Here is a 12,364-nt window from a genome sequence, read left to right on the forward strand (position 1 = left end):
AGCCATTATGACACGATCGAGGGTGTGCCTGATCTACTGGTTAGGGTTAGGTGTAGGATTAGGGCTAGGGTTTAGGGGCTAGGGATAGGGTTTAGGTTAAAGGTAAGTATTTATGGTTAGGTATAGGTTTAGGGTTTAGGGTTAGGGTTTATGATGCATGGTTCTGCAGCTCCGGCGTCGTGGTTTAGGGATTTAGAGGGGTTTAGGGCTCGAAGCCTCCCCGGTTTAGGGTTTAGGGTTTAGGGTAGCTACTTTTGCACCATTAGACCTTTCACCACACTTTGACACATATCATAGGTCCACATGCAAGATTTGGTGGGGTTCCGGTGCTCCGGCGGTCGTTATCCCCCTCCTCCCCCAAAACAACGGAACGTGTGCCCCGGCGGGTCTACCCCCTAGATTTCTCCGCGCGAGGGTGCACCAATGTACATTTTCATTCATTTAGGTTTGTTTAGTACATATACACATGGAGAACCAAGATTGGGACCCTTTGGCACATATACCCGCAGCTAGAGCCATTATGACACGATCGAGGGTGTGCCTGATCTACTGGTTAGGGTTAGGTGTAGGGTTAGGGCTAGGGTTTAGGGGCTAGGGCTAGGGTTTAGGTTAAAGGTAAGTATTTATGGTTAGGTATAGGTTTAGGGTTTAGGGTTAGGGTTTATGATGCATGGTTCTGCAGCTCCGCGTCGTGGTTTAGGGATTTAGAGGGGTTTAGGGCTCGAAGCCTCCCCAGTTTAGGGTTTAGGGTTTAGGGGAGCTACTTTTGCACCATTAGACCTTGCACCACACTTTTACACATATCATAGGTCCACATGCAAGATTTTGTGGGGTTCCGGTGCTCCGGCGGTCGTTATTCCCCTCCTCCCCCCAAAACAACGGAACGTGTGCCCCGGCGGGTCTACCCCCGTAGATTTCTCCGCGCGAGGGTGCACCAATGTACATTTTCATTCTTTTAGGTTTTTTTAGTACATATACACATGGAGAACCAAGATTGGGACCCTTTGGCACATATACCCGCAGCTAGAGCCATTATCACACGATCGAGGGTGTGCCTGATCTACTGGTTAGGGTTAGGTGTAGGGTTATGGCTAGGGTTTAGGGGCTAGGGCTAGGGTTTAGGTTAAAGGTAAGTATTTATGGTTAGGTATAGGTTTAGGGTTTAGGGTTAGGGTTAGGGTTTATGATGCATGGTTCTGCAGCTCCGGTGTCGTGGTTTAGGGTTTTAGAGGGGTTTAGTGCTCGAAGCCTCCCTAGTTTAGGGTTTAGGGGAGCTACTTTTGCACCATTAGACCTTGCACCACACTTTGACACATATCATAGGTCCACATGCAAGATTTGGTGGGGTTCCGGTGCTTCGGCGGTCGTTCTCCCCCTCCCCCCCCAAAACAAGCGGAACGTGTGCCCCGGCGGGTCTACCCCCTAGATTTCTCCGCGCGAGGGTGCACCAATGTACCTTTTCATTCTTTTAGGTTTGTTTAGGACATATACACATGGAGCACCAAGATTGGGACCCTTTGGCACATATACCCGCAGCTAGAGCCATTATGACACGATCGAGGGTGTGCCTGATCTACTGGTTATATAGGGTTATGCGGTGACCCAGCGTACCACTGCATGGTGTAGTACACAAGTCGTTGACATAACACAAGTGAAACACCGTTCCACCCATATTACATCCCTCAGAGTGGTACAACAGAAACATATGCGAGTCCAAGGTATGTCTATAGAAGTACACACGAACTCGTTTACATAAGATCCACACGACCTCCTACTTTACGGTGAGGTAAAACTTCAAATAAAGCTCCGGAAGAACGACTCGTAGTCTATCTTATTGCTAACTCCAGTTCAAGAGCTACTTGGCTTGCTATAGAAATCTAGCTACTTAGGTGCTAGGATTAGGGAAAGGTTCCCTTCTATTACTAGTCTAGGTTTCCATAATAATTGATGCGGAAGTTGACTCCATTGACTTCTTTGATTGGATTCTTCATCTTGTTGCGATTGACTCCCTTGTCTTCGAGTTCCACGGTAGTTTCTCCTTCGGTGCATTGCTCTAAGAAGGGGGTTCAAACGAGATAGAATGAGTACGAGCGTACTCAGCAAGTTCATATTAGGAAATAGGTGTATCATGCACTAGCTACAGCCATAGACCGAAAGTCATAGGCCAATGCAAGTTTTCATAAACATTTCTTCAAAAGGTTTATTTTATTCGAAAACTATGCCCGTCGGTCTTCACAGGTTGACTAGAACTTCGTGGAGTTCCTTTCTGCCGCGTTCGCAGTTCCCTTCCCGGAACAGGGAGTGACGAGTCAAAATTCTTGATACCCTCTCGCGAGAGGTGCGTTACTTTACCCCACAAGAGATCTTAACCATGTTGCCGGCCGAGAGTATGTCCCCGTCCACACTTCCTTTGGTGTGAGGCCCGAGTATAAGATCCAAGCCAATCACCGCCTTCTCCGCGACCCCGCAAACCCACTCTTTTGTCCGACCGTACACCTCCGATAGACTTCCCCCGATAATACGGCTTTACTCATGGTGTACTCCGGACAATCCCTCATAGATGGTAGAGATTAACATCACTAATGGATGGGGATTTAAAAGGATATCCCAACCTATTGCGGCAGTGCCTCCAACACCCCACCGTCTCTACCATCCGTTGGCGTGCAGAAGGGAAAAGATACAGCTGACTTCCCCAGAGCCATTATAGATCTTATGGATAACGCGATATGTACGGCGCTAGAATCACTCGGACCGGCATTGGTAATTAATCCTAGGGTGATATAACCCATTGCAATGGAACCTCCACCATATCAACACATACCATGGTTCCATTGCCCACCACATAGTCATATTCATAATTGTAAAATAATATTTGCTTTTCAATGCATGAGTGATAAGTATAGTACTTTGCATATAGTTTGATAAAAATAATCAAATGACATGAGCAAGCGATGAACTTGCCTTTCTTGATCGCAAGATTATGCAGGCAAAAGCTTCGATACGTGAGATCTCCAAATGCTGAAATACCATCATCGTCCGGTAAGGACAATGTTTAAAGAACTGGCAAAGATGCTATAATGCATAGTATGAGATGCAATCGTCCCGAGCGTAACCTAACCTCAATGATTTAGGATGTATGAGTTGTAAAGATTTCTTTAGGTTGGTTGCACTTTTAGAATGGTTCTCAAACAAGGTTCTTATTAGGGTTTGGTTATATTAGCATCAAAATCAAGTGATATAAGACATCATAACAATCATACACATAAAGAATAGTAGTGGAATAATATGTGAAGAACAGCTTGTCAATTTTAAGTTCTACAGGACATGGTTGATGATTACTGATATTATACTTCAAAAGAATAACTTTTGAAGAACATGTTGTTTAAGAAATATTGAGTATTTCAAAGAAGGATTAGGGTTTCTAAGGTTTGATTGGTATTTGTACTTCAAAAGAATAACTCGTTGAAGAACAGGTTAATTAAGAACACGAACTATTATATATAGGTGTTATGGCTTTCTAGGGTTTACTATTGAATTCATTTAGTTCTTGGATAGGAACTAGTTGGGTTTTTAACTTGGAATGGATTTCTATATAGCAAGTATTGGTAGGTTTATTGCTATGGTTTCTTCTAAGCATTATATCAAAGGATGGTTATTTAAGATGGTTCTATAAATTAGCTATTAGGGTTTACTATGGTTTCACAATTGCTTTACTAAATAATCTCTAATTGTTTCTAAGCTAAGTGGTTTATCATTTCCTAAGTAAGGTTTAGTTGGATAGAAACATGTGATGTGATTTGCTACACAAGGTTGGTATTAGGGTTTATCATCATGGTTTAACTAGGGTTTGATGGTTGAGGTTGATCCTAATGGTGTGGTATATAGGATTGGTGACCAATGGTGCTAATATGTGGTAGCAAGCTAGGGTTTATACCTAGGTGATACTAGTGAGTCATATAGGTTTTAATTAAGAATAGGAACATGAAATGATAATCTCATGGGAATTGGTTCTGTTTTGGTGGATCATGACTTGTATTTGTTGGTCATATAATAAGGTTCTCTAGGTAAGGTGATATTCACATGATCACATGTGATAAGCAACTAGGGTTTTAGAGTTACTACTAAAGTGTGATGATCACATGGATTAAATTCTTAGGGTTTTAGGTTTGCAACTACTATGGATGAACACATGAAATAATGAGATCAATGTCTTACTTAAATTAAAACTAGGGTTTCTAAGTTATGGTATAACCCTAAAATAATAATTGATAAATAGAGTTGTGGTTACTAATTACTTTGAATTAAAATTAGTAATGGTTTAACATTTTATTAATTTTTAAGATTTAATAATTAGAGTAACTCCTATTTTGGTTTAATTAAAATTCAGGGTTTAGTAATTGTTATTAGGGTTTAAAATATTTAACTTGTTAACTAAATAATGTTTAAGTAAATAATTTTTGAGCTACCAAAATGATATTGGTTTTTGATATTTTCTTGAGCTATTACTATTTAGAGAAAATGGTAAATGGTAATTTGCAAATTAGGGTTTCTGAATTACCACTAATAATTAAGTTAATGCAATTATGGTAAATAAAATTAATCTTCACAAATTATTGAATTCAAATTGTATTTTAAATAATTGAAATGGCATAATTAATAAGGTTAGAAATAAGTGAAATTTTATTTTGACACACATTTTTGTTTTATATTTTATTTGAATAGAGTTTATTTTTGTGAGCATTTTGATATATTATTCATATTTTTCTGAGTTGAAATGAATTTAATCTATTTCTGTAAAGTTTCAGCTATTTTCTGGAATTTGAAATAAAGTGAAAATACTAAACGTACCGGTTCACATCTAGCTCCAGAGACAGACGAGTGGGACCAAGTCCAGCGTGGCAGCCACGTGAGCAAGACCGAGTCAAAATGTTTGACTGACCCGGGCTCAACTCCGGCGAGCTGACTCCCGACGACGGCGGCGCTAGGGGGTTCCCGCGGACGTGCGACTAAGCCTAATCGACGCAGCACTAAACGCTGAACCGAACTGTGGTGGTGCCTCCGCCAAATGGTCACCGGAGTTGCTCCGGCGAGCACCATCCGCGGCGGCGCACGTCGGCCAAATATCAAATCGGGGCTACGGTTGATGATTAAGCGAGCGAGATGGTCCCCGAGATGCGCAAGAGTCACCTGAATATGCTCGGTGGGCTCGGTGAGGCTTGAGGTGACCGGAGACGAGCTCACCGTCGCGGATTCCGGCGATCTGCTGCAAGGGGAAAATCTGAAATTGGCGTTGTACCGGGCCCTCCTTGATGCTCTGTTCCTCCAGATGACTATACTCGATCAGGCGCTTCGATTGAGCTACGCCATGAACTCCGGGATGCTCTCAATCGACGGCGCCATGGAGGTCGCCGGCGACAGAGACTTGCAGCTAGAGGAAGAATTAGGAAACGAGGGAGGATAAAGATGGGAGTCTAGGGTTTCTCGAGCCGTGGCGATCCCTCCGACCTACTTATAGCTCCAAGCACGGTCTGATTCGACGGCGATGCTTGGCGGTGAGCGTCCAGGATGCGGCGGTGTTCTAGGTTAGGGTTTTCGGGCGGGAATCGTGATGCTCCGACTGGCAGTGGATGCAGATGGAATGCTCATCGACTCTGGAATGATTCTTGGCGTCCGGCGGCGTCCTTATCCGCAGCGAGGACGTGGCGGAGCTCCGTCGGCTCGCTGTCGAGCGTGGAGAAGAGGAGGAAGACGACGGTCTTCTTTTTGTTTGACGCCAGCGACGAAACGGTAAGGTGGGTTGGGTTGCTTTCTTTGGTGGGCTGGGCTGGTGCTGGGCCTGGTCGACGTGGTGGTGATGGGCTGCACGGCCAGGTAAGCCAGGTAAGCTTCTTCTCTTCTCTTCTTTTCTATTTTCTGTTTTTATTTCCTGGTTTCTATTTTATGATTTGAATTCAAATTGAATTCTGTTTTGCTTTGCAGATTTGTAAATTATGAATAGCAAGACAACTTAATACTATTACTTACTGCCTAGTGTTACTTTTTAAATACATATTCAATTTATTATTAGGTTGATATTGTGTGAGTTTTTAATTGAAATAGAAATGGGTTTTGATATCAATCTCAATTCATTTTTAATTTAGGAACCAGATCCATTTAAATGGTTTGAAATTTAGAACAAGTGCATAGTGAAAATATTATTAGGTTCAACTAGTGTACTTAACAATATGGATTGTTCTCATATAATTTTTATTATGGCTAGAGTTTAAAGTAGATGGTAATAGGGATGGATTGGATCATGATTTTATGTGAAGAATTGTTTCCAAAGGTTCAAGAATATGGTTGACTTCACTCTGTGTTAAATAATCTTGTTTAGCAAACTACTGATCGGAATTATTTAAGATAGATCTTAAGCTCATCATGATTAATTCTCTTGTTGAGGTGATGGTACTTTATAAATGCTATTCATTTGGTTCACTTAGGCAAAGTATTTGAGTAACAAAGTAAGATAGGGTATTGGTTTAATTCTACTCACCAAATGGAAATTAGTCTTTAGGTACATATGGCTTGGTTATACTTGTGATCCCTGATACACAAATTAGGGCATAATATTTTATGTGGGGTGGATACTACATGAAAGGTTTAGGGTTTTGCATAAGCTTCACTAAATTGAAGTATAAATAGGCATGAGGTATGGTAGGGTTCTAGTTATAATCCAAATTAATCCATGGGTTGGAATTCAAATGTAGTTTAGGGTTTAAGTAGTGATCACCAATGTGATACACAACTAGGATTAGAATATGAGCATAAGCTTGGTTATGTTTAGGGTTACTCCTCACTTAGGTAGAATTATTGTTATCAAGGCAATGCTAAGTTTGTCTCAAGTGTTTGGATAGGCAAGATTTAAATACAATATCATTACTACTCTATACAAGGCATGAGTATTGGTCTGGTTAACTACTAATGATTTACTTATCATTTCATGTGAAGAATGAGATCTATGAATCACTTGTAGAGGTTTAACTTATCAACTCAATTATAAAGTAAGATCATGCATTAGACATGATCCACTTATTCCTCACTAATCTCTCTTCTTTTATACTTCTATCAACACACTCAATTAGATTCTTAGGGTTTATGATCATCACCCAATTTGTCATGATCAAAGTATTGGCCTAATAACAATTCATTGGTGAATTATGATTCTATCTCCAAGATTCAGGTATAAGTCCATATACTTGAGTATACATATGTAGCTTAAGCTCTCCGAGATAGGTAGGGTTTCCTCTAGGGTTAGGTTCATTACCAAGTTGTAATGATCACAACAATTGCCTCTCTATATATGCTAGAAGAATAGGTTCTTACTTACCATCAAGTATGAGCTAGGTCAAGTAGGGTTTGATACTTGACTTATATTTCTTGTATCATTATTTAGTATCAACAATTACCTCAATTGTATAAGGTTTAAATATTTAGTTAGGTTCTATTGAATGCATAATATAAGCATATGAATAGTTCTCTCCTTTCTCTAGGTTTAATGGTAGGAGTTGGGAAACAAAGTTGGAATGTCAAAGTTAATTAAGAATAAATTTGAATGTCCTTGACATGGATTCAGTTATTGTAGTTGAAAAGATATACCATGTGACTCATGGTAGGAACATTTATCTAGTAGAAGACATGGATAAGATAAGTATAGAATAGTTTCTTAGTTAATTGTGTTCTTTGATTTAGGATTGAATAATTATTCATATGTTGTTGTAAGGAATGGCATGTTGAGATCTTTTATAAGAGCTTGTAGTTGATCCTTACTTAAGGTGTTGTTTGTTGTAAAACTAATTCTATTTGATCTAGCCCATAGATCAAATCATCTCTACCCAAAACAAGGTTTTAGCAAAGATCACAGTGAAGTTTATAGCGCTTGACTTGATGATCTACTTCAATTCCAGCAAGTCAAGTGAAACTTCGGTTACTGTGGTAAGTTTTATTTGAAGCGCGAAAATTCCCCGGATTTTCTATGCATGAATGCAATGCACACTTTGGTGTTCTCTCATTTTATAGCCTCTAAACCTTGGATATTACAGCCTCTCCCCCTTAAACTGAACTTCGTCCCGAAGTTCGAACGCTCTCATGTTTCGGAATGTGGAACTGGCTTGAACAGATCATAATCCTTTCAAACTCCCTAGTGATCTCATTAGATATAATTGAATATATCCCTTGTCCAGATCCTTCCTGGAGTCTTCTGATGTCTGGCACTGATACTTCTTCAATTCTATGATTTCTTCCAACACTCTAAGCTTATAGGCTTACTCTCCAAAGATTCTTGGATTAGGACATCTTATGGTGTCAATGGACCTTACTAATGGTTGTGGTGACATCTTCCTATTTGGGTACACATAACTTGGTTCTACCAGCTGCGGTAATCCAGCTGCGGTGTAATATGGCACTATGGTGTACCAGCTGCGATGTTCAAACCTTGATTCTAAAGGATTGGTTTAAGTAAGGTATTGTTTTCCCTTACTACCATAACGAAAGTAATGGTACTTTGTAAGGTATTTACAATAGACATGGTTCTGGTTCTCTAGTCGTACGAATGGATTAGACTCATTTAGTCCATCCAATCATGGCTTCTAATTTTATGCTAGTTACTTTCCTTTTGGTTTCTTTAGGTTCCTGTTATCACCAGATTTTGGCTAAATCAGGAGGTGGGCCGCGATCAAGATGGGCTTGAGAGATTACACATGAAAGATCGATGAAGCGGCCTTGCACGGAGAATTTGGGCTAAGTTGCCCGTGTATCTTTAATAATGGTAGATTGTATCTAGATTAAAAGTTAGAGTTTATCTCGTGCACGGTTTAGTGCACGCCCACATTAGAAAGTCCCCTGGACTATAAATATGTACCTAGGGTTTATGGAATAAACAACAACTCACGTTCAACCCCAAAAACAAACCAATCTCGGCGCATCGCCAACTCCTTCGTCTCGAGGGTTTCTATCGGGTAAGCGACATGCTGCCTAGATCGCATCTTGCGATCTAGGCAGCACAAGCCCCACGTTGTTCATGCGTTGCTCGTACTCGAAGCGCTTTTGATGGCGAGCAACGTAGTTATCATTAGATGTGTTAGGGTTAGCATTGTTCTTCGTTTAAGCATGCTTACGTAGTGCAACCCTTGCATATCTAGCCGCCCTCACGCCTATCTCAGGTGTGGGGGCGGCACCCCGCTTGATCATTATTTAGTAGATCCGATCCGTTACGATGGCTCCTTGTTCTACAAGGATTAGTTTAATATCCGCAATAGTTAGGCCTTACAAAGGGGGAGGATCCGAGTGGCACGTAGGGTGGCGTTCGCAAGTCCTAAACAGGATGTTCCGAGGATCAACTTCATGTTGGTTTTTAGGCCTTGTTTAGGATCGGCTTACGAGCACCGTGCGTGGCCGCGAGGCCCAACCCGGAGTAGGATGATCCGATTATGCGGTGAAAACCCTAAATCGTCGTAGATCTCATTAGCTCTATCTTGATGAAGCAGGACCACCAAGTATTCGTGCACCCCGTACGAATCATGGGTGGATCGGCTCTTTGAGCCGATTCACGGGATAACCCGAGAGCCGATCGAGGCTCGTATTTAACGTTTACATGTATGCCTGCGCAGAAACTAAGCGAGGCATCCCCATCACCTTCCCGGCCAGGTATAGGTCAGGTGGCACGCCCTTGCACTTCGCATCGCCGCGTGTGACCAGAAGAGCATTGCGGGCCGTCGCTCGGAGGGGTCTCAGCCAGCCGCAGCTCTAGGCTCTTCCCGGCTCTACGGTGTTGACAAGGCCGCTGCCCGCCGGTGGGTTTTGGCAGTCAACACATTCGCGGCACGCCCGGTGGGACGATCGTCTACATCAACCACATCGCCATCTACATCTGAGATGGCGGACGGCACGCCAGTCACGTGCGATGAGATCAAAGCCATCCTCGAAGCTGAACTCATCGGCTCCTCTGAGAAGACCCGGCCGCACGATATCAAGCTCGGTAAAGACCCACGTCCGGGGCCCGGAGTCGACACGGTGGATCTCAGCCACTCCATAGGTCGGCCAAAGTTTTCCTTTGGTGTCAATATGGCAGGGTCTGCAAGCCGCCATGACAAAGAGGAAACAGAAAGCAGCCACTCCCGTGGCAAGGATGAAGAGGGAGCCGATCCGCGCGACCAACCCCAAGATGAGGACAGGCGGTACCGGCAAGGGAGGGAATAAGAAGCATGCGGTATCAACGCCCACTCTCCAAGCACCCTCTCAACAAATACGAGCAACACCACGACCGACGTCGGCGCTACGACGTAGATGATGAAAGGAATTTTCAGCCTGATGCCGAGGTCGGAAGGTACCGCCAACATGGTAGAAGCAACGGCGGGTACGATCGTCGCGCCGAAGGAAGGCCAAGGGGGCAGGGCGACATGGATAGGCACTGGGACTGCCCGTTCTTCAAACATTGCTGGGACTCAGGAATGAGCCGATTGCCAACAATCGAGGACTGCCCAGAATGCCAACAGAGGAAGAAGGGTGCCGCTAACGTATCTGTGTTCAGCCGTCTAGGGCCTTTCCCACCTCGGAACAAGCATGCTGAGTCCGCTCAGGTGGAAGATCTCGAGGAGCCAGAGGACGGTGGTGAAGAATACAAATATCATCAGCCCAGGTGGTGCCCTGATGGGCTCAGCCGTTCCCAGAAGCAAAGAGTTCAGCGTCTGCGTGGGTTGGAAGAAGCTGAAAGATTATACCTGCGCACGCTAAGGAAGGCACGGCCTGATCTGGCCGCCAAAATTCTGCGAACCCTGGACAAGGAAGGTCAGCCACAAAGAAAAGAGTGGCGCCCCGAACGGAGAAATGCCGATGATGAAACATCGGCTGGCACAAATATGGTGTTTATCCTCCCTTCGGAGTTCAGTGCTCCAGGATTAGACGAGACATCCGTGGCACAACTTGACTGCGGTCCACGGCCAGTTATCTTTGAGAAGCCACGGGAAAGGAGCTACAGGCATCTGAAGGCCCTGTACTTACGAGGATATATCGATGGGAGGCCTGTAAATAAGATGTTGGTGGACACCGGAGCGGCAGTCAACATCATGCCGTACTCTGTGCTACGTCGGCTGGGACGCTCGAGTTCGGATCTAATCAAGACTAACGTGACGTTGAGCGACTTCAACGGCCAAGCATCTGAGGCACAAGGAGTTCTGAACGTGGATCTGACCGTAGGAAGAAAAACTATCCCTACGACGTTCTTCATCGTCGATAGCACGAGCAGTTATGCTGTGTTGCTGGGAAGAGATTGGATCCACGCCAACTGCTGCATTCCCTCCACGATGCACCAATGCATAATACAGTGGGATGGTGATGAGGTAGAGGTCGTCCAGGCCGATGACTCGGCCGAAGTTTCAACGGCCGGCATGAACGCATGGGAAGCAGCGAGGCCAAGAACCCCTCTCGGGCATCAACTTGGACGATCGCGAGCGCATCGATGTGACAAAGGGAAGGGTTAAGCTAGTTTTATCCATTGGCCTGACCGTGTAGTTGAAGCCAAGCGATGTGCAACTTGGCGAGGCTGATCCTTGTGATCGGCCCCAAGGGTCTATGAAGGAACATTACAAAACCTTCACCGAGCAAACAACGTGGAGGCCGATTCCAGTAATCGGCCGTGAATGTCCTCACCATCCATACTGCCTGGGTTCAACACATTCATGAGCCAACAGAGCCGATACCATCAATTCTCTTGACAGAATCGGCTCGGGGGGGCGCCCAAGTGGATAAAACACGAGGATATGCAGTAGAAGTGTCCCATCCTGTGGCGATGGGTATTGGAGTATGGGGGCCGATACACAAATCGGCCGGAAATTCAAAAAAATTTAAGCATAGCCGATGTGCAGACATCGACTTAAGGATCAACGGAGCGTGATTGGCAGGCCTTCAAGATCAGCGGCATTAGCAGGTTTGAGGGTCGTGGCTCTGATTAAACGGCAGGTCAGGGTAGGGATGAGCCTTCCTAAGACTACGAGAACAGCCAATGACGAAGCAATCGGCTGCGACGTTTTGACCAAGATGGTGACTTAGTAGCTGTCACTTCTAGGGGGTGTTGCGTCCAGGATTTGGAGGGCATCAGAGATTCAAAGACACCCCCACCGGGAGGCGTCCCAGCCTGCCAGTAACGAAGAGCCGATAGTTGTTGGAGTCGGCTGATGCTGCATTACAAGTTGGAAGCCGAGGGTGACCAATGTGGTGGGCTCATTGTTGTTCTCGCCCGACTGAGACCCGGGGGGCAGCTGGCCCCGAAGGATCCTTTGCTACGCGGACCAATTTCGTTGAAATCGGCTAACTCTGCATCACAACGGGCCCG

The sequence above is a fragment of the Lolium rigidum genome, chromosome 3, assembly GCF_022539505.1.
Source record: "Lolium rigidum isolate FL_2022 chromosome 3, APGP_CSIRO_Lrig_0.1, whole genome shotgun sequence".
Classification (NCBI taxonomy): Eukaryota; Viridiplantae; Streptophyta; class Magnoliopsida; order Poales; family Poaceae; genus Lolium; species Lolium rigidum.